The 20,688-nt window shown below is 52.7% G+C and overlaps 1 protein-coding gene across 1 annotated transcript in view; it reads right to left on the bottom strand.

Moving 5' to 3' along the window:
• The window catches only part of LOC146775984 (uncharacterized), a 548,205-nt gene that overhangs the window by 428,523 nt on the left and 98,994 nt on the right, over window positions 1-20,688 (bottom strand). The window lies entirely within an intron of this gene.

The following is a 20,688-nucleotide window of genomic DNA, read 5'->3' as shown; positions in this document are numbered from 1 at the left end:
TTTACCCGAGTGGGTTTTCCCAAGGAAGTTGTGTCCGACAGGGGGACCAACTTCATGTCAGCGTACATGCGGGCCATGTGGAAGGAGTGTGGAGTGACCTACCGGTTCACAACTCCTTACCACCCCCAGACCAATGGTCTGGTGGAGAGGTTTAACAAAACCTTGAAAGGCATGATCAGAAGTCTGCCTGAAAGCCTGCGGAGGAGATGGGACGTCCTCCTACCCTGTTTATTGTTTTCCTACAGGGAAGTGCCACAGAAGGGAGTGGGCTTCAGCCCCTTCGAGCTTTTGTATGGGCACCCTGTACGTGGACCTCTCAACCTGGTGAGAGACGGATGGGAAAGAACTCCCAGAAAGCTTCCCCAGGATGTGGTGAGCTACATGCTGGCCTTCCGGAGCCAAATGGCTAAGTTGTGGAAGCAAGCTTCTGACAACTTGGAAGCCAGCCAAGCAGTAATGAAGGCGTGGTATGACCACAACGCTCACCCGGTGGAGTTGGAGCCTGGCCAGAAGGTGTGGGTGATCGAACCGGGAGAGCTTAGCGCCCTCCAGGATCGCTGGTCAGGACCCTTTGAGGTGTTGGAGAAGAAGGGTAAGGCTACCTACTTGGTGGATCTTAAAACCCCTCGTCAGCCCCTACGGGTGCTGCATGCCAACCGCCTCAAGCCCCACCACGAGAGGCCCGAAGTCATCTTGATGATGGTGACTGACGGAGGAGAGGACGTGGAAAGCGAGCCTCTCCCCGATTTATTTGCGTCTCAAGAGAAGGATGGGTCGGTGGAGGGAGTGATTCTCTCCCCCTCCCTAACTCCTGAACAGCAAGAGGACTGCCGCCAGGTCCTGGGACAGTACTCTTCGTTGTTCTCCCTTGTTCCGGGTAGGACTCACCTGTGCGTCCATGATGTGGACACAGGAGACAGCCCACCTGTGAAGTCCAAGATCTACCGGATGTCAGACAAGGTGAAGGCCAGCATTCACAGTGAAGTCACTAAGATGCTGGAGCTAGGAGTGATCGAACCTTCCAGCAGCCCCTGGTCCAGTCCGGTGGTGTTAGTACCAAAAGCTGCACCACCGGGTGCCCAACCGGAACTGAGGTTCTGTGTGGACTACCGGGGACTGAATTCAGTAACCAAAACTGATGCTCATCCGATCCCTAGGGCGGATGAATTGATTGACCGGCTGGGAGCTGCCCAATATCTAAGTACCTTTGACCTTACTTCTGGGTACTGGCAGATCTCTTTGACTGATGGAGCAAGGGAAAGGTCAGCCTTCTCCACGCCCAGTGGCCACTACCAGTTCTGTGTGATGCCCTTTGGGCTCAAGAACGCACCTGCCACGTTTCAGCGCCTGGTAAACCAGATCCTCACCGGAATGGAGAGTTTCTCTCCTGCTTATCTGGATGACATAGCCGTCTTCAGTAACAGCTGGGAGGATCACTTGCGTCACCTGCAAGCTGTTCTCCAGGCCCTGAGACAAGCTGGATTGACGATCAAGGCCAGCAAGTGCCAGATCGGGCAGGGGTCGGTAGTGTACCTTGGACACTTGGTGGGTAGGGGAGCGGTGCAACCCCTCCAGGCGAAAATCGAGGCCATCATGGCCTGGGAACCCCCCAAGACACAGACTGAGGTCCGAGCTTTTCTGGGCCTCACGGGATATTACCGCCGCTTCGTGAAGGGGTACGGTACCATTGTAGCCCCCCTCACGGAGCTCACGTCCAAGAAACAACCTCAACGGGTAGTCTGGACGGAGGCTTGTCAGCAGGCCTTTGTGAGACTGAAGAAAGCCATGTGCGAGGCCCCGGTCTTAAGGGCCCCAGACTTTTCCAAGGAGTTCATTGTCCAGACGGATGCATCAGAACATGGCATTGGGGCAGTGTTATCGCAACTCAATGAAGAGGGTCTGGATCAACCCGTGGTCTTCCTATCCCGGAGACTACTTCCCAGGGACCAGAAGTGGAGTGCAATAGAGCGTGAAGCCTTTGCAGTGGTATGGGCTCTGAAGAAGTTGCGGCCATACCTGTTTGGCTCGCACTTCCTAGTTCAGACCGACCACCGACCCCTTCGTTGGCTGATGCAGATGAAGGGGGAGAATCCCAAGCTGCTAAGGTGGTCTATCTCCCTACAGGGAATGGACTTTCAGGTGGAACATCGGCCTGGAGTGGACCACGCCAATGCAGGTATTTCCGCCTTAGTGATGAGAACTCCCAAGGGGTTGGGTAGCTCTCCCCACTTTCAGCTGGGGGGACGCGTGTTAGACCTGTCAGCCCTTTGGGTGGTCCCTCCTCATCATTATTTATTTTGTCCCACTTTTGCCTCAAACCCTGTTAGTATTTTTCCTTTTTGGGAACCACCAGACTTTTTAGTGTTGATGCAGGATCAGGGAGCCATTTTCCCTACCCCTGGAACTTCTGTCTGAGGGCCTGAGACACAAAATGGTGGCCACCCATTGTCACCTGTGACATCACTGGAACCTACTAGCACCTTCCAGAACATTCTAGAACCCTGTGACAGTGTGAGGAAGGTTTGGAATGTTGGGAAGCCAGCTCAGAGTTGACAGTTGGAGTTGGCAGTTGGCACCTGACTGGTGAAGAGAGAGCAGCAGAAACCTGAAGGAGTGAGGCAGCAGGGGTGGAAACTTGTGCCTGGAGTGGGGTCCATAAACCCACCCTTGATACTAGTCCCTACTGACTGAGCCCAGCCTGGAGCCCTGTGTGGGAGAAAGCAAGAAAAACCATCTTAAGGACCTGGACAGCAGGAACAGGCCTTAAAAGTAAAGAACAGCAAGTTCCTGACCTGTTTATTGGTTTCCCTGGAGTCCGACGTCGAGAAGCCTAGAGACCTGGGGCCGGAGGTGAAGAAGCGGCGCTGACTGGAAAGCAGACGTCGTACCCGGAGCCACCAGAGGTCGAGAGAGGGCGCCGACAGAGGTCGTGGAGAGTACCAGAGGTCGAGGAGGAAGACACCTGAGGTCAAGTGTGCGGCATCGACGGGGGAGTGAAGTCCGCCCTCCGGAGTCGCCGGAGACCGAGGTGAAGCGTGCCGGAGGTCGGGAGTGGAGATCGCACTCCGGAGTCGCCGGAACCTGAAGAGAATCGTGCCGGAGGTCGGGAGTGGAGGTCGCACTCCGGAGTCGCCGGAACCCGAGGAAAGGAGCACCGGAGGTCGGGAGTGGAGATCGCACTCCGGAGCCGCCGGAAGTCGACATCGAGCCAAGGCCGGCCGACGTCATCGAACCGGAGCCGCCCGAAGTCGACATCGAGCCAAGACTGCCCGACGTCATCGAACCGGAGGTCGACATCGAGCCGAGGCCGCCGACATCGAACCGGAACCGCCTACCGGGGTCGTCAAGAACTGTCATTGCGCCGAGGCCGCCGACATCGAACCGGAGCCGCCTCACGGCGTCGACACGACTCCAGCGGCATCGGAGCTTCATAAAAAGGGCAGTAAGTGGAATAGAGGGCGCCTAAGGCCCTGTGGAGCCCTAAGAGACCATCCTAGGGGCTAGAGAGGTGCTGGAACCAGCTTGATTGTGCCAGGGGTGAGCTGAGACTAATACAGAGGGGTTGTGTAGTGTGGGAGAGCCAGATCTCTAGATTCCCCCTTGATCTACCTCAGTTTAGGCCTCAGCCTTGTCCAAGCCAGGGAGTATACCCCTCAGGCCATCCAAATCTCTACAAGCTGGGATTGGGTCAAATCATCCCATAGTACCTCAGGAATGTGAACTGATTTTCAAGTGTCACTGTTGGCTTTTATTATTTATTGAGAGCACTGTATTTATTGTATCCATCCTATTTATTGCCTCACAGTATTTATTGTTTCACAGTATTTATTGTCGCACAATATTTATTGTCTCGCAGTATTTATTGCCTCATAATATTTAATTGCCTGTTATGTAATGCACTTATATTTATGCATTGATTATTTATGATCTACCTTATTTATTGAATCGTTAAGATAGTATTTATTTGACGTACCCTTCCACAGGAAAAGCCTTGTGTACTGTGATTGTATTATTATTTATTTAATCAGCAACTAAGAGAAAAGAAGATAAAGAGATATATTTTCAGTATAATTTTTAAGGTGTAGTGTCGTTTTTGGAACGGATGAACGCATGGTTATTGTGAGGGTGTGACGTATGCTTAACACGGTGCCTTCCTTCCCGCTCGAGCCAAGCTACCACAGTGTGTCTGGGAGAACACACCACCACCCTTCCGGTGTGGGAGTGTGTTTTTCTAACAGTTCGATTGTGCACCACCCACCCCTTCTTAGCGCCCACGTAGCCAACAAAGAGTTGGTCGTCCACCCGGAACTGTCTGGTGTGGTCCAGATAGAAGGACAGCGCCCGTTTTGGGTCCAGACGGTGGAGTCTCTCTTTCTCTTTCAAGGGATGCGGAGGCGGAAAGAAGGTGGGCAGTGTAACAGACTGTCCGATGTGAAAGGCAGTTACCACCTTAGGGAGAAAGGAAGGATGAGTCCTTAGAACAACTTTGTCCGGATGGACAGAAAGGAAAGGAGGCTTAAAAGAGAGAGCCTGGAGCTCACTCACCCTTCTAGCAGAGGTGATAGCAACCAGGAAAGCAGTCTTAAGAGTCAAAAGACGAACGGGACAATTATGAAGTATCTCAAAGGGAGCGCACATCAGATAGGTCAACACTAGATTCAAATCCCACTGAGGAATTACGAAAGGGACAGGAGGAAACATGTGAGTAATGCCCTTAAAGAATCGAGAAACAACAGGGGATTTGAAAAGAGAAGGCTGATCAGGAAGCCGTAAGAAAGCAGAAATAGCTGAAAGATATCACTTAAGGGTGCCCAGAGCAAAGCCCTGCTGGGCCAGGGAAAGAAGAAAGAGGAGAACCTCAGAAAGAGGGGCGGAAAGGGGATCCACAGCCTTTACTGTGCACCATGCCACAAATTTGTTCCACCTGCAGGCGTATACCGTTTTTGTGGAGGGGCGCCTGGCTGCCAGAATAACATTACAGGCTTCAGAAGGCAAGTCAAATGGCATCAACTGCTGCCGCTCAATCTCCACACATGGAGGTGGAGGCTGGACAGGTTCGGGTGGAGGACCGTCCCCTGCTGCTGCGACAGAAGGTCCTTCTAAAGAGGCAGTCGGATCAGGGGATCGAGCGATAGACTGAGTAGCTCGGGATACCAGTATCTTCGTGCCCAATCCGGAGCCACCAGGATGACTTGGGCCCGGTCGCGCCTGATCTTCTTCAGCACTCTAGGCAGAAGTGGTATAGGCGGAAAGGCATACAACAGACCGCAACTCCACTTGCGACGAAAAGCATCTCCGAGCGAGTGCCGCCTTGGAAACTCCAATGCGCAGAACTGCTGACATTGCGCGTTCTCTTCGGTGGCGAATAGATCTAACCAAGGCTCACCACACTGCCGAAAGAGGCCTTGCGCCACGTCCGAGTTTAGATGCCATTCGTGAGCCATCATGCACCAGCGGCTGAGTTCGTCTGCTCTGGCGTTCAGAGAGCCCACCAGATGTTGAACCACTAGGGTGATGCCCTGATGTTCCAGCCATGTCAAGAGGCACAGAGCCTCCTGACATAGGGTCCATGACCCCACCCCGCCCTGTTTGTTGCAATACCACATGGCGGTGGTGTTGTCCGTGAACACCTGTACTACACTTCCCCGGACAGAGGGAAGGAATGCCTTCAGTGCAAGTCAGATCGCCCTCAGCTCCAGAAGGTTGATATGGAGCCGGGACTTATCCGTCACTACTACGTGCTCCGGTTGGGGTAGGGAGAGGGATCTGCCACTGACCCAATCGCAGTCCATGAGCCACCACTGCAACTGTCTTGCAGTGCCCTCCGAGATCAAGACATGGTTGGACAGGTTGCCCCGATGCTGGGCCCACTGGAACTTCAGGTCCCACTGCAGAGCCTGCATCCGTCATCTGGCGTGATGCAACAACAGGATGCAGGAGGCCTTCAGACCCAGGAGCCGCAGCACCAACCTGACCGAAACCCGGGATAGAGGCCAAAAGATGGGAATCAGAGCCTGAATATCCCGGACCCTTTATTCCGGAGGATAGACCCGGAACTGCGCCGAGTCCAGAACCGCTCCAATGAAGAGGAGCTTCAGGGCGGGACTCAGATGCAACTTCGGCACATTGCTGGAGAACCCCAGCAAATGCAAGAGGTTGGCCGTAGTCTGGAAGTGGGAGACGACTTGCTGAGGCAAACCCGCCTTCAAAAACCAGTCGTTGAGATAGGGGAAGACTGGAACCACTGATCTGCGCAGGTGAGCTGCAACCACCGCCATCACTTTCGTGATCACCCGAGAGGCACTGGTGAGGCCGAAGGGGAGCACGGTAAATTGAAAATGCTCGTGGCCTACCATGAACCACAGGTAACGCTGGTGGGCAGGCAGGACGGGGATGTGGAAATAAGCGTCCTGCAAGTCCAATGCTACCATCCAGTCTCCAGGGTCTAGGGCAGCCAGAACCTGAGCTAAGGTGAGCATCTTGAACTTCTCCTTCCGGAGGAAGCCGTTGACGCTCCTGAGGTCCAAGATAGGGCATAGGCCCCCTTTTCCCTTCTTGGGGAGCAGAAAGTAGTGGGAGTAACAACCCGACCTACTTTTCGGCCAGGAATGCGCTCGATGGCCCCCTTGGCCAAGAGGGCCGTAACTTCCTCCTGCAGAAGTTGCAAGGGATCCCCCGACATGCGGTGGTACTGCGGTGGCATGGCTGGAGGGGTCGCCTCGAAGGGGAGGGAGTAGCCCGTTCGGATGATTTGCAGCACCCACCTGTCCGATGTGATGGTACGCCAGTGGAGCAGTTGATGGCAAACTCTGCCTCCCACTGGCATGGAATGGGCCTGAAAGCACGGACTAGGAGGGCTTTGAGGCGGATGCTGCTGGGGTAGATGTGGACGGACCGGCTCATTGTCCCCCTGCTCCACCTCAGTGGAATCGACGTCCGTGACCACGTTGAGGCTGGTTCTGCGGCCTGTGACTAGACGGACGTGAGGGGGCACCCCTTCCTTGGCCACGAAAGGGGCAAAAAGTGGAAGTTTGCGGGCGCGGGGCTGAGAGGCCCAAGGACTTGGCCGAGGCCCTGGAGTCCTTAAAGCGCTCCAGCGCACTAGCCGCTGTGTCGCCAAAAAGGTGGCTGCCATCGGAGGGCATGTCCATGAGGGTGCTCTGGACCTCCCCGGAGAAACTCGTGGACCTCAGCCAGGCGTGGCGACGAATCACCACCGTGGTTGCCATTGCCCTGCCTAGCGAGTCCGTTGTGTCCAGTCCACATCATATTGCATGCCGAGCCGCATCCCGTCCCTCGGCAAGAACCTGGGCGAGCCGTGTCCGGGCCTCCTCCGGACACTGGGGCAGCACGTCCTCCACCGTATCCCACAGGGAGTGGGAGTAACAGTCCAAAAGACACGTGGTGTTGATAGACCGCAACCCCAAACTAAGGGAGGAGAACAGTTTCTTCGCAAACTGTTCCAACCTTTTGGATTCCCGATCCAGGGGAGCGGACGGGAAGGAGGTCTGGGAGGTAGAGGCCTGGATAACCAGGCTCTCGGGCGTGGGGTGCGTCGACAGAAAACTCGGGTCGCCCGGCACAGGGCAGTGGCGCCGGGCCACGTTCCGGTCCACAGGAGGAACTGTGGAGGGCTTGGACCAGGTACCCTTCAGAAAGTCAGTCAGTGCTTCATTGAACTGCAGCAGAGACTCCGAGGAGCTTGCTGGCGGTTGAAGCACTTCAGTGAGGAGATTAGTCCTCACGGCCACAGCAGGCAGCTCCAGCCCAAGGGCTTCGGCCACCTTGCGCAGCACCACAGAAAATGTAGCACCTTCCTCCGAAGCCACGGACGGAGGAGAGATGAAGCCAGTGTCAGGGGAGGTATCAAGACCACTGGCATCCCCCAGTTTGTCTGCCCAGTCCTGAGATAACTGGCCCTGTCGTGCCAGAGGGACCTCAGACCCCTCCCAGTCGTCTCCGTCATCCGATTCCTGGTACACAGGTGGAAGGATCGGAACCCGGCGGAAGATGAACCTCCGACGCTGGGCCCGGACCGGGACTAAACCGGGGAACGGCGTCGTCCGAAGGCGGTGCCGGGGGCGACTCCGGAGGGGTCGGCACCGGCGGAGGGGACGTGAGGTCAAGCGGCGCCGACCGGGATCCAGGCCTGGATCCCGCGGGGGCCTGCGGCGTTGGGACCAGAGTCGACGACGCGCCGGGGCTGGAGCCGCCGGCTCGCTAGGCCTCCCAGACGAGTCTCTTGCATGGCTCTGCGTTCCTGGCGCGGAAAGCTATGTACAAGAACTGACATCAGCACGCGAGGGCGGAGTCTAAGTACTTCGACGACATCATCCCGGCAATCATGGCGCCAACGACGGACGCGGAGCCGCAGACGACGCCTAGCGACGCGCAAGGGTATTGCTGACAAAAAATCTTTCCGGATCCAGCCTGACGCCTGGGGATAATCTAAGGTGAGGAATCTAACTAACGTGTTTCTTTCAGATTAAATCATCAGTCTACAGACCCGATAGTAAAAAAAAAGAGATACAGAGTTCAAGAATTGTCAACACATGGGAGAGAGGGGCATAGTGAGAGTCCAAAACGTAAAAGTCGGCCTACAGGAGAAAGTTCTCATCAGTTCTCAGAGAGAGACCATGCAAGGGGCCAGTCGGTAAAGACCCAGCAAAGGCGACACTGTCCAATATTGAAGGATCACAGCTGCAACCAGGAAAGCATAAAGTGAATCACAGCTAACAAAGTCTTGGCCAAGCAGGGCCCCCCGCCCTAGTGAAAGGCACAGGTCATACTGCGATAGCATCAACACATTTTGCAGCAAATAACATTAAAACCATTATATAACATAAGAAAGGAAAGAAAACGAAAATAAGAAAGGAGAAAAAAGATGGGAGAGAAAACAGAAAAAGGTGAAGACAAGGAAGAAAATGAAGGAAAAAGCAGATGCATCAAGGGAAGGAGGAGGAGGAAAGAGGGGCCAAGACCCAGAGTGGAAGCCGGCGGTCCCAGGGCTCGGAGGGCCCGCCCAGCAGATATCCCGGACTACTCCGAGGAGTCCGGTCTCTTGCCTCTAGAGTAAGGCTCTAAAGGATCGTCGAACAGTTGCAGAGCCTGCAACCTAGGAGGCATCAGGCGGGAACGTTTGGTTTTTACTAAGGTAGTGTGTGAGTGGGCGCCAGGTGCGATAAAAGCGTGTGTCGGTATGAAGAAGATGGGCAGTAAGTAGTTCCAGGGAAAGGACGCCCCATAGTCAGAGAAACCATGCAGCAATAGGCGGGGGATGGGGCCACTTCCAGCAGCAGGCAATGGACTGTCACGCTGCACCCAGTAAGTGAAGAATGAGATGCCAGTGTGCCGAGGTCATGGTTGTTAGCATGTTGGGTCGGATGCCCCCCAGACGCACTAGGGACGGGGTAGCTGGGATCGGGAAACCCACCACCTCTTTAATGTGGCTGAGGACCTCCTTCCAGAACACAGTAAGCTCCGAACAAGACCACCAAATGTGCAGAAAGTCCCCTCTATCAGTCTGATATCTCCAGCAGATTGGAGAAGTATTTGGGAACATCTGGTTGGGATGAGTGGGAGTCATCAATTTGAAGGCAGATTCACGCTGAGGAATGCTATGGTATACCTTAGGAATGTCCTTCCACAGGCGGTCCCATTCCTCCGGGGAGATGTCAGCTGCAAAATCAGATGCCCAGCGAGTTTGATAGCCATGGAGTTGAAGATGCCCAGAGGGTTGGAGGACCAGATAAGTTTTAGAGATGAGGCCTTTAGACCCGTCAAATCTACGGACCAGGGACTCGTAGGGGGTGAGTTCTCGAGTCACCTCCCGAGAATACGCGGGAGAAGACAGCCAATGACGCAGTTGGCAATACTGCAGGCGTGCACTGTCAGTAAGGCAGAAGAATTGTTTGCACTGCTCAAAAGAGCAGAGGGTAGAACCCTGAAAGAAGTCTTGGAGAACGCGTCAACCCTCTATGGTCCAAGCCTCAAAGGCCCGAGGTTGAAAAGCAGGGTGGAATGTGGAATTGCGCCAGTGTTTAATTTAGTATCCCATCAATGCTCATCTCACAAGGACTGAAGTGGCGGGCCTCTAGGGACATTAGAAATCAGAGGCTGTGCTGAGAAATCAACAACACTTTGCATGCCCTTAAGTGCTGCTGAGTGACAGGCCCGGCTCGAAGGCTCTAGCTCCCAAAGAGTGGTTGCCTGGGAATATTCTGGGAAGGCGCAACCTCAGGGAAAGAGAGAGTTGCGCATAGCCAGTGTGTCATAGGCTAGTAGTGAAAGGAAGGAAAAGCTGTGAAACACACCACCTTTGAAAATTAAATATAGCAATAATCAGGGTTCAATGGGCCCCTCGCCTCTGCGCCCCAGTGTCACTGCACCTGCTTCATCAATGGAACCTACACCCAGAAGAAGAGAGCCCTGATCAAAAGTGTATTGAAGCCGAAGCACCGGGGAAGCGGACTCAACCACAATGGCTGCCGTCTATGTTTTATTATCGTCATATACTGTGAACCTAGTACTCTGATTATTTTGAAATAAGAGGTATGCATCTTTAAACCTCAAAGTTAGAGCATCGCACCCCACACTATGAGATGTCATATGTTTATATATATATGAAGATTTGTAGGGTAGATCAATATATAGTGTGTCATTCTTGTGCAGATAATCGCCATTTGTATGTGAAGAGAAGTAACAAATGTAATTTTCGTCACTTGTTTGGCAATTAATGTTAATATAATATGCCAACATTTGTTACAATTTTTCAGACCAGCACCTTCTCTTGTTGCCATAGAGATGCCCCAGAGCTCTATGAGGGAAAAGGAGGGATCTGCATAAAATACCAGTCTGACAAGTGGCTGGCACTATCCCAGCCCTACCGGCCTACAGGGGCACTTACTGCTTGTTAACTCTCTTTACAAGGCCAGCTCATCCATGGCAGATCTAGCGCTTCCAAGAGAGAGTCTCAGAGAAGGGCACTATATAATGTATTGAATTAGGTGACATTACAAAACGAAGATAGATCAAATTCCAGACGTACTCCTCCACTGAGTGAACTGTACATACAGTAGTTCACCCTTAATATGTCCACCAACTATGTCTGCTGAATTATTGCTCAATGTCATTCAGATGTCCTCTTTGGTGTGCTGACATCCCCAGGGTGTAAGACAATCAGATCACAAAGAAACTTGCCTTCTCAGCTGACCCAGGCCCGGGGAACCACCAGAGGCAGATTGTCCCCGCAGCCCTCTCTCTCACCCCACACTCACTGATTTTCTGCTGCAGAAGGCAGGGGTAGGGCAAGGCTATCCAGGCCGGAGGGGGGCGCTACTAATACATTTATTTAAATTATAGCCGGGGACGTCGGACAGTTCATCTCAGTCTCAACGGCGTAGGAGAGTGGCTGGGTCCTCGGATGCCACACCTCAGTCTCATGCACACTTTTAATTTTACGTGCTCAATGCGCATGACGAATAATTCAATCAGAGCATTGGTCACTAGCCCTGCCCCTGCCCCACCCTAAAGACCACGCAGACGAGTCGCGGAACAACTGCGCGCCGCCACGCACCCACCCTGACTCAGACTCACCATTTAATGGAAAACAGTGAGCCTCAGAGGCCTGGGAGGGCCCGTGCACCATTTAATTAATGAAGATGCTCAGTCAGAGCCTGAGGCCCGGCCGGGGTCCACACGTGCACAGCACTTGCGCACCATTAAATTAATGAGGCCCGGCCGGTGCTCAGCCGGGCGCGTGCGTGCCGTGCTCACCATTTTATGTATTAAGAGGCCAGGCATGTGTAATGAATGTGACTTCTCACCAAAAAGCCACACCCAAACCCTGCACTCCCACCTTGAAGGCAAATATACCACTGCACCTTTAAATAATACACTTTGAGCAGCACTCCCTAAAGACGAGGAAAAGATGCAGCACTCCCTTTAGGCGAGGCAAGAAAACAAATTCAGGTGCATTTAAAATAACACACACTTTGAGCAGCACTCCCTAAAGACGAGGAAAAGATGCAGCACTCCCTTTAGGTGAGGGAAGAAAACAAATTCAGGTGCATTTAAAATAACACACACAAGTTTATTAATGATCAGTAAATGCAAATTCCCAAGTATCGAATGACTCAAATGAATATTTAGAATAAAATACAGTATATACAAGTAGCAAAGAGTAGAAATTATATATAAAATGGTTAGGAACACCTCACCAATTGATTAAGTAACATCCTTGCCAACTCAAGCTGGGGGAGCCGTTCACCAGCCCAGGAAGGAGTTCGATCAGGACTCAAATTCCGTCGCCTCCTCAGCAATAAGTCTGTTCTGTGGCGAGCCTCCACCTGGCCCTCGAAGGTTCCCAGCTTAAATACCATTACTAAACGTGAGATGAAGCTTCTAGAAAACCTCGCCCCCTTCTCATGATTAAGAACCAAGCTGGCTGTACCAGTCTGCGTCAAGGCCAAGACGGAGGCTGGCCAAGCTCCCGTATATTGACTTCGAATAAGAGCTGCACATTCCACAGATAATATCCAGTTCACTCTGGTCAGTGAGGAGCGAAAAACAAGTGAAGAGCAGAAACCTGCCCTCCCCACTTTGCAGCTACGTGCGAGCACAGAAAATGGTGTCAGTTCAGAAAATGTAGTCAGTTATGCACAACGGAGTTAATAGTCAATACACCTTTCTCTCATTCAGTACAGCATGCCATTTACTTCTTGATGAAGTGAGGGTGCCCCTGGAGTGCGGGGCCCCCTGCAAGGCGAGGTCTGCGGGGGCCTGTGTTATACCCCTGAATCTTACCAAGTTTACCATAGAGAGCACATGCAGCTTAGCACTGAACAGCAGTGATAAAGTGCCCAGAGTCCTAAAACCACCACCAACAGGTCAGAAAATATACCAGAGGAAGGCAAAACGTTCTGGGATGAGATGACTCTGCAAAAAGGGCAAGTCCAACACGGCCCGAAAAAGAAAGGAGTTGGTGTATGAATAGAATTTTGTTAAATCAAGATGATTACTCTCAGGCACTGTCAACAGAAAAAATATATATATATATATATATTACCTACTGGCGGTCGCCAGTAGGTAGTTATAGTTAGGACCACGTTTCCAAAGGAAATCCTCAACATTCTATTTTGAATAACTTTGGCGCCGGTTGACGAATCCTCGCAAATTTTTCAAAATAGGTGGGGCGCTACGCTCCACTCCTACCCTGAAAGTCTCGGGGGGATTCGTCAAGCAGGGGCTGAGATAAAAGGGGGGTCCCAAAACGCGTTTTTCCCATGCATTTTTCCATAGGACCTTTAGACACAGCTACAGCCCGAACGGCTGAACAGAATTACTTGAAATTTGGCAGAGAGGTAGTCCTCAGGTCAAGGAAGTGCCTTTTGTTGGTTTGGTGTAAATCTGTTCAGTAGATTCTGAGAAAATAGCCTTTAAATCAATATATATATCTGAGCCAGCTTACGGTGCGCTTACGGTACGCTTACCGTACGCGTACGGTGACGTGCGCGAGCGCGATTCTGATTGGCTGTTACATCTAAGTAAACATTCGAATCGGTCGAAACCAGGAAGCGGCGGCCGCCATTTTCTCTCTCGCACTGTGAGGGAGGGGCTGTAAACAAAGGCAAAAAACATATAAAGGGGCTGTTTAGACAGCGCCCATGCACATAGCCATGTTAGTTGAGTCCTCAAAGATCCCCCAAGGCCAAAAACGGTAAATTTTTATTTTTTGAAAATTCGCCGATTACGCTTACTGTACGCGTACCGTGCGCTTACGCTAAAAAATATTAAAAAAAAAAAAAAAAAAACACACTCTCTGTGCATGGCATATTATTGTCATCACTTACAAATTAAATTTAACAGATTACCTATCACAAGGAAGCGCATAATATGTCCTCCATGTGCGCACGGTGCGTAACGTGCCCACCTTGCGTGTACGGCACTAACTGCGTAAAGTGGGCGCGCGGTGCGCGAAGCGCACTGTGCGCGCACGGAACGAACTGCGTTAAGTGGGTGCGCACGCCACGAATGGCGTAAAGTAACTTAGCATTTAAAAAACCGTACAAATTCACTGAAAAAACCATAGGTTTCACACACGTTATAGTTAGGAATTAGCATTTAAAAAACCTTGCTAATTCACTGAAAAAACCATAGGTTTCACACATGTTATAGTTAGCTGGAAATTTTACTGATAAAAAACCAATGAAATTCCCCCGTTATAGTTACTGTAGGCAACTATAACTCACGCGACCGTAATCCTCTGCTGATGACATATGTGTCTTTATGAAAAAAAAAAAATTGTAATATATGTATAGCTAAAATTTAATGGAAGAAGACATGGGCAAATAAGTGTCTAAATACAGTATTAGCATCAGCAGAGGATTACGGTCGCGTGAGTTATAGTTGCCTACAGTAACTATAACGGGGGAATTTCATTGGTTTTTTATCAGTAAAATTTCCAGCTAACTATAACATGTGTGAAACCTATGGTTTTTTCAGTGAATATATATATATATATATATAGATAGATAGATAGATATATTTTAAATTGTATGTATTATCTGTTATTGAACAGAAGCAAATAAAACTTTACACATGCTGCAGAGGATGAAGGAGAAGGGTGGGGGGGTAACAAAGATACACCAACTAAAGAACAAGTTACTTACCTTCGGTAACAATATATCTGTAAGAAAAATTAGTTAGTTAGATTCTTCACCTTAGATTATCCCCAGGCGTCAGGCTGGATCCGGAAAGATTTTTAGTCAGCAATACCCTTGCGCGTCTCTAGGCGTCATCTGCTGCTCCGCGTCCGTCGTCGTGATCGCCGGGATGATGTCGTCGGAGTACTTAGACGCCGCCTTCGCGTGCTGTTGTCAGTTCTTGTACATAGCTTTCCGCACCAGGAACGCAGAGCCATGCAAGAGACCGACACTGGTGCCAAAAATTCTAGGGCCCTGAAAGGGATGACCTTAACCCTAGATATTGGTTCGCAGAACGGGGTGGATGGGTGGGTCGGTGAGGAATCTAACTGACTAATGTTTCTTACAGATATATCATTACCGAAGGTAAGTAACTTGTTCATCTGAAAGAAACACGTTAGTTATATTCCTCACCTTAGAATAGATACCCCAGCAATACCAACCCCGGTGGTGGGTCTGCGAACCAAGATCACACCAGAAAGTCCTGGAGAACAGAACAGCCAAAGAAGCCATCTCTCTGGACTTGGCTGCCAAGGCAATAATGTTTGGCAAACGTGTGCAGCGAGGCCTACGTTGCTGCCTGACAAATGTCCTGCAAGGGGACTCCCCGGCCCAGGGCAGGGGTCGCCGCTGTGGCCCGAGTGGAATGGGTCCTCAGCCCTACAGGAGGTTTCTTTTTAGCTAAGGAATAACAGGCCTTGATACACAAAATGACCCACCGAGAGATGGTTCGCTTGTGCACCGCCCACCCCTTCTTAGCGCCCACGTAGCCAACAAAGAGTTGGTCGTCCACCCGGAACTGTCTGGTGTGGTCCAGATAGAAGGACAGCGCCCGTTTTGGGTCCAGACGGTGGAGTCTCTCTTTCTCTTTCGAGGGATGCGGAGGCGGAAAGAATTGGGCAGTGTAACAGACTGTCCGATGTGAAAGGTAGTTACCACCTTAGGGAGAAAGGAAGGACGAGTCCTTAGAACAACTTTGTCCGGATGGACAGAAAGGAAAGGAGGCTTAAAAGAGAGAGCCTGGAGCTCACTCACCCTTCTAGCAGAGGTGATAGCAACCAGGAAAGCAGTCTTAAGAGTCAAACGACGAACGGGACAATTATGAAGTATCTCAAAGGGAGCGCACATCAGATAGGTCAACACTAAATTCAAATCCCACTGAGGAATTACGAAAGGGACAGGAGGAAACATGTGAGTAATGCCCTTAAAGAATCGAGAAACAACAGGGGATTTGAAAAGAAAAGGCTGATCAGGAAGCCGTAAGAAAGCAGAAATAGCTGAAAAATATCCCTTAAGGGTGCCCATAGCAAAGCCCTGCTGGGCCAGGGAAAGAATAAAGAGGAGAACCTCAGAAAGAGGGGCGGAAAGGGGATCCACAGCCTTTACTGTGCACCATGCCACAAATTTGTTCCAGCTGCAGGCGTATACCGTTTTTGTGGAGGGGCGCCTGGCTGCCAGAATAACATTACAGACTTCAGGAGGCAAGTCAAATGGCATCAACTGCTGCCGCTCACTCTCCACGCATGGAGGTGGAGGCTGGACAGGTTCGGGTGGAGGACCGTCCCCTGCTGCTGCGACAGAAGGTCCTTCTAAAGAGGCAGTCGGATCAGGGGATCGAGCGATAAACTGAGTAGCTCGGGATACCAGTATCTTCGTGCCCAATCCGGAGCCACCAGGATGACTTGGGCCCGGTCGCGCCTGATCTTCTTCAGCACTCTAGGCAGAAGTGGTATAGGCGGAAAGGCATACAACAGACCGCAACTCCACTTGCGACGAAAAGCATCTCCGAGCGAGTGCCGCCTTGGAAACTCCAATGCGCAGAACTGCTGACATTGCGCGTTCTCTTCGGTGGCGAATAGATCTAACCAAGGCTCACCACACTGCCGAAAGAGGCCTTGCACCACGTCCGAGTTTAGATGCCATTCGTGAGCTATCATGCACCAGCGGCTGAGTTCGTCTGCTCTGGCGTTCAGAGAGCCCGCCAGATGTTGAACCCCTAGGGTGATGCCCTGATGTTCCAGGCATGTCAAGAGGCACAGAGCCTCCTGACACAGGGTCCATGACCCCACCCGGCCCTGTTTGTTGCAATACCACATGGCGGTGGTGTTGTCCGTGAACACCTGCACTACACTTCCCTGGACAGAGGGAAGGAATGCCTTCAGTGCAAGTCGGATCGCGCTCAGCTCCAGTAGGTTGATATGGAGCCGGGACTCATCCGTCTCTACTACGTGCTCCGGTTGGGGTAGGGAGAGGGATCTGCCACTGACCCAATCGCAGTCCATGAGCCACCACTGCAACTGTCTTGCAGTGCCCTCCGAGATTAAGACATGGTTGGACAGGTTGCCCCGATGCTGGGCCCACTGAAACTTCAGGTCCCACTGCAGAGCCCGCATCCGCCATCTGGCGTGATGCACCAACAGGATGCAGGAGGCCATCAGACCCAGGAGCCGCAGCACCAACCTGACCGAAACCCGGGATAGAGGCCGAAAGATGAGAATCAGAGCCTGAATATCCCGGACCCGTTGTTCCGGAGGATAGACCCGGAACTGCGCCGAGTCCAGAACCGCTCCGATGAAGAGGAGCTTCTGGGCGGAACTCAGATGCGACTTCGGCACATTGCTGGAGAACCCCAGCAAATGCAAGAGGTCGGCCGTAGTCTGGAGGTGGGAGAGGACTTGCTGAGGCGAACCCGCCTTCAACAACCAGTCATCGAGATAGGGGAAGACTGGAACCCCTGATCTGCGCAGGTGAGCTGTGACCACCGCCATCACTTTCGTGATCACCCGAGGGGCACTGGTGAGGCCGAAGGGGAGCATGGTAAATTGAAAATGCTCGTGGCCTACAATGAACCACAGGTAACGCTGGTGGGCAGGCAGGACGGGGATGTGGAAATAAGCGTCCTGCAAGTCCAACGCTACCATCCAGTCTCCAGGGTCTAGGGCAGCCAGAACCTGAACTAAGGTGAGCATCTTGAACTTCTCCTTCCGGAGGAAGGCGTTGACGCTCCTGAGGTCCAAGATAGGGCATAGGCCCCCTTTGCCCTTCTTGGGGAGCAGAAAGTAGTGGGAGTAACAACCCGACCTACTTCTCGGCCAGGAACGCGCTCGATGGCCCCCTTGGCCAAGAGGGCCGTAACTTCCTCCTGCAGAAGTTGCAAGTGATCCCCCGACATGCGGTGGTACTGCGGTGGCATGGCTGGAGAGGTCGCCTCAAAGGGGAGAGAGTAGCCCCTTCGAACGATTTGCTGCACCCACCTGTCCGATGTGATGGTACGCCAGTGGAGCAGTTGATGGCGAACTTTGCCTCCCACTGGCGTGGAATGGGCCTGAAAGCACGAACTAGGAGGGCTTTGAGGCGGATGCTGCTGGGGTAGATGTGGACGGACCGGCTCATTGTCCCCCTGCTCCGCCTCAGTGGAATCCACGTCCGTGACCGCGTTGAGGCTGGTTCTGCGGCCTGTGACTAGACGGACGTGAGGGGGCACCCCTTCCTTGGCCACAAAAGGGGCAAAAAGCGGAAGTTTGCGGGCGCGGGCTGAGAGGCCCAAGGACTTCGCCGAGGCCCTGGAGTCCTTAAAGCGCTCCAGCGCACTAGCCGCTGTGTCGCCAAAAAGGTGGCTGCCATCGGAGGGCATGTCCATGAGGGTGCTCTGGACCTCCCCGGAGAAACTCGTGGACCTCAGCCAGGCGTGGCGACGAATCGCCACCGTGGTTGCCATTGCCCTGCCTAGCGAGTCCGTTGTGTCCAGTCCACATCGGATTGCATGCCGTGCCGCTTCCCGTCCCTTGGCAAGAACCTGGGCAAGCCGTGTCCGGGCCTCCTGCGGACACTGGGGCAGCACGTCCTCCACCGTATCCCACAGGGAGTGGGAGTAACAGTCCAAAAGGCACACGGTGTTGATAGACCGCAACCCCAAACTAAGGGAGGAGAACAGTTTCTTCCCAAACTGTTCCAACCTTTTGGATTCCCGATCCGGGGGAGCGGACGGGAAGGAGGTCTGGGAGGTAGAGGCCTGGATAACCAGGCTCTTGGGCGTGGGGTGCGTCAACAGAAAACTGGGGTCGCCCGGCACAGGGCAGTGGCGCCGGGCCACGTTCCGGTCCACAGGAGGAACTGTGGAGGGCTTGGACCAGGTACCCTTCAGAAAGTCAGTCAGTGCTTCATTGAACTGCAGCAGAGGCTCCGAGGAGCTTGCTGGCGGTTGAAGCACTTCAGTGAGGAGATTAGTCCTCACGGCCACAGCAGGCAGCTCCAGCCCAAGGGCTTCAGCCACCTTGCGCAGCACCACAGAAAATGTAGCACCTTCCTCCGAAGCCACGGACGGAGGAGAGATGAAGCCAGTGTCAGGGGAGATATCAAGACCACTGGCATCCCCCAGTTCGGCTGCCCAGTCCTGAGATAACTGGCCCTGTCGTGCCAGAGGGACCTCAGACCCCTCCCAGTCGTCTCCGTCATCCGATTCCTGGTACACAGGTGGAAGGCTCGGAACCCGGCGGAAGATGAACCTCCGACGCTGGGCCCGGACCGGGACTAAATCAGGGAACGGCTTGGATCCCGCGGGGGCCTGCTGTGTCGGGACCAGAGTCGACGACGCGCCGTGGCTGGAGCCGCCGGCTCGCTAGGCCTCCCAGACGAGTCTCTTGCACAGCTATGTACAAGAACTGACATCAGCACGCGAGGGCGGAGTCTAAGTACTCCGACGACATCATCCCGGCAATCACGACACCAACGACGGATGCGGAGCCGCAGACGACGCCTAGCGACGCGCAAGGGTATTGCTGACAAAAAATATTTACGGATCCAGCCGGACGCCTGGGGATAATCTAAGGTGAGTAATCTAACTAACGTGTTTCTTTCAGATTAAATCATCAGTCTACAGACCCGATAGTAAAAAAAAAGAGATACAGAGTTCGAGAATTGTCAACACATGTGGGAGAGGGGCATAGTGAGAGTTCAAAACGTAAAAGTCGGCCTACAGGAGAAAGTTCTCATCAGTTCTCAGAGAGAGACCATGCAAGGGGCCAGGAGGTAAAGACACAGCAAAGGCGACACTGTCCAATATTGAAGGATCACAGCTGCAACCAGGGAAGCATAAAGTGAATCACAGCTAACAAAGTCTTGGCCAAGCAGGGCCCCCCGCCCACGTGAAAGGCACAGGTCATACTGCGATAGCATCAACACATTTTGCAGCAAATAACATTAAAACCATCATATAACATAAGAAAGGAAAGGAAACGAAAATAAGAAAGGAGAAAAAAGATGGGAGAGAAAACAGAAAAAGGTGAAGACAAGGAAGAAAATGAAGGAAAAAGCAGATGCACCAAGGGAAGGAGGAGGAGGGGAGAAGGGCCAAGACCCAGAGTGGAACCCGGCGGTCCCAGGGCTCGGAGGGCCCGCCCAGCAGATATCCCGGACTACTCCGAGGAGTCCGGTCTCTTGCCTCTAGAGTAAGGCTCTAAAGGATCATCGAACAGTTGCAGAGCCTGCAACCTAGGAGGCATCAGGCGGGAATGTTCGGTTGTACTAAGGTAGTGTATGAGTGGGCGCCAGGTGCGATCAAAGCGTGTGTCGGTATGAAGAAGATGGGCAGTAAGTAGTTCCAGGGAAAGGACGCCCCATAGTCAGAGAAACCATGCAGCAATAGGCGGGGGATGGGGCCACTTCCAGCAGGAGGCAATGGACTGTTGCGCTGCACCCAGTAAGTGAAGAATGAGATGCCAGTGTGCCGAGGTCATGGCTGTTAGCATGTTGGGTCGGATGCCCAGACGCACTAGGGACGGGGTAGCAGGGATCGGGAAACCCACCACCTCTTTAATGTGGCTGAGGACCTCCTTCCAGAACACAGTAAGCTCCGAACAAGACCACCAAATGTGCAGAAAGTCCCCTCTATCAGTCTGATATTTCCAGCAGATTGGAGAAGTATTTGGGAACATCTGGTGGAGCCGAGTGAGAGTCATCAATTTGAAGGCAGATTCACGCTGAGGAA

This window comes from Triturus cristatus, chromosome 12, assembly GCF_964204655.1.
Source record: "Triturus cristatus chromosome 12, aTriCri1.1, whole genome shotgun sequence".
NCBI lineage: Eukaryota > Metazoa > Chordata > Amphibia > Caudata > Salamandridae > Triturus > Triturus cristatus.
Note: the sequence above shows the minus strand (reverse complement) of the source record. Positions and strands in the feature narration are given on the sequence as shown.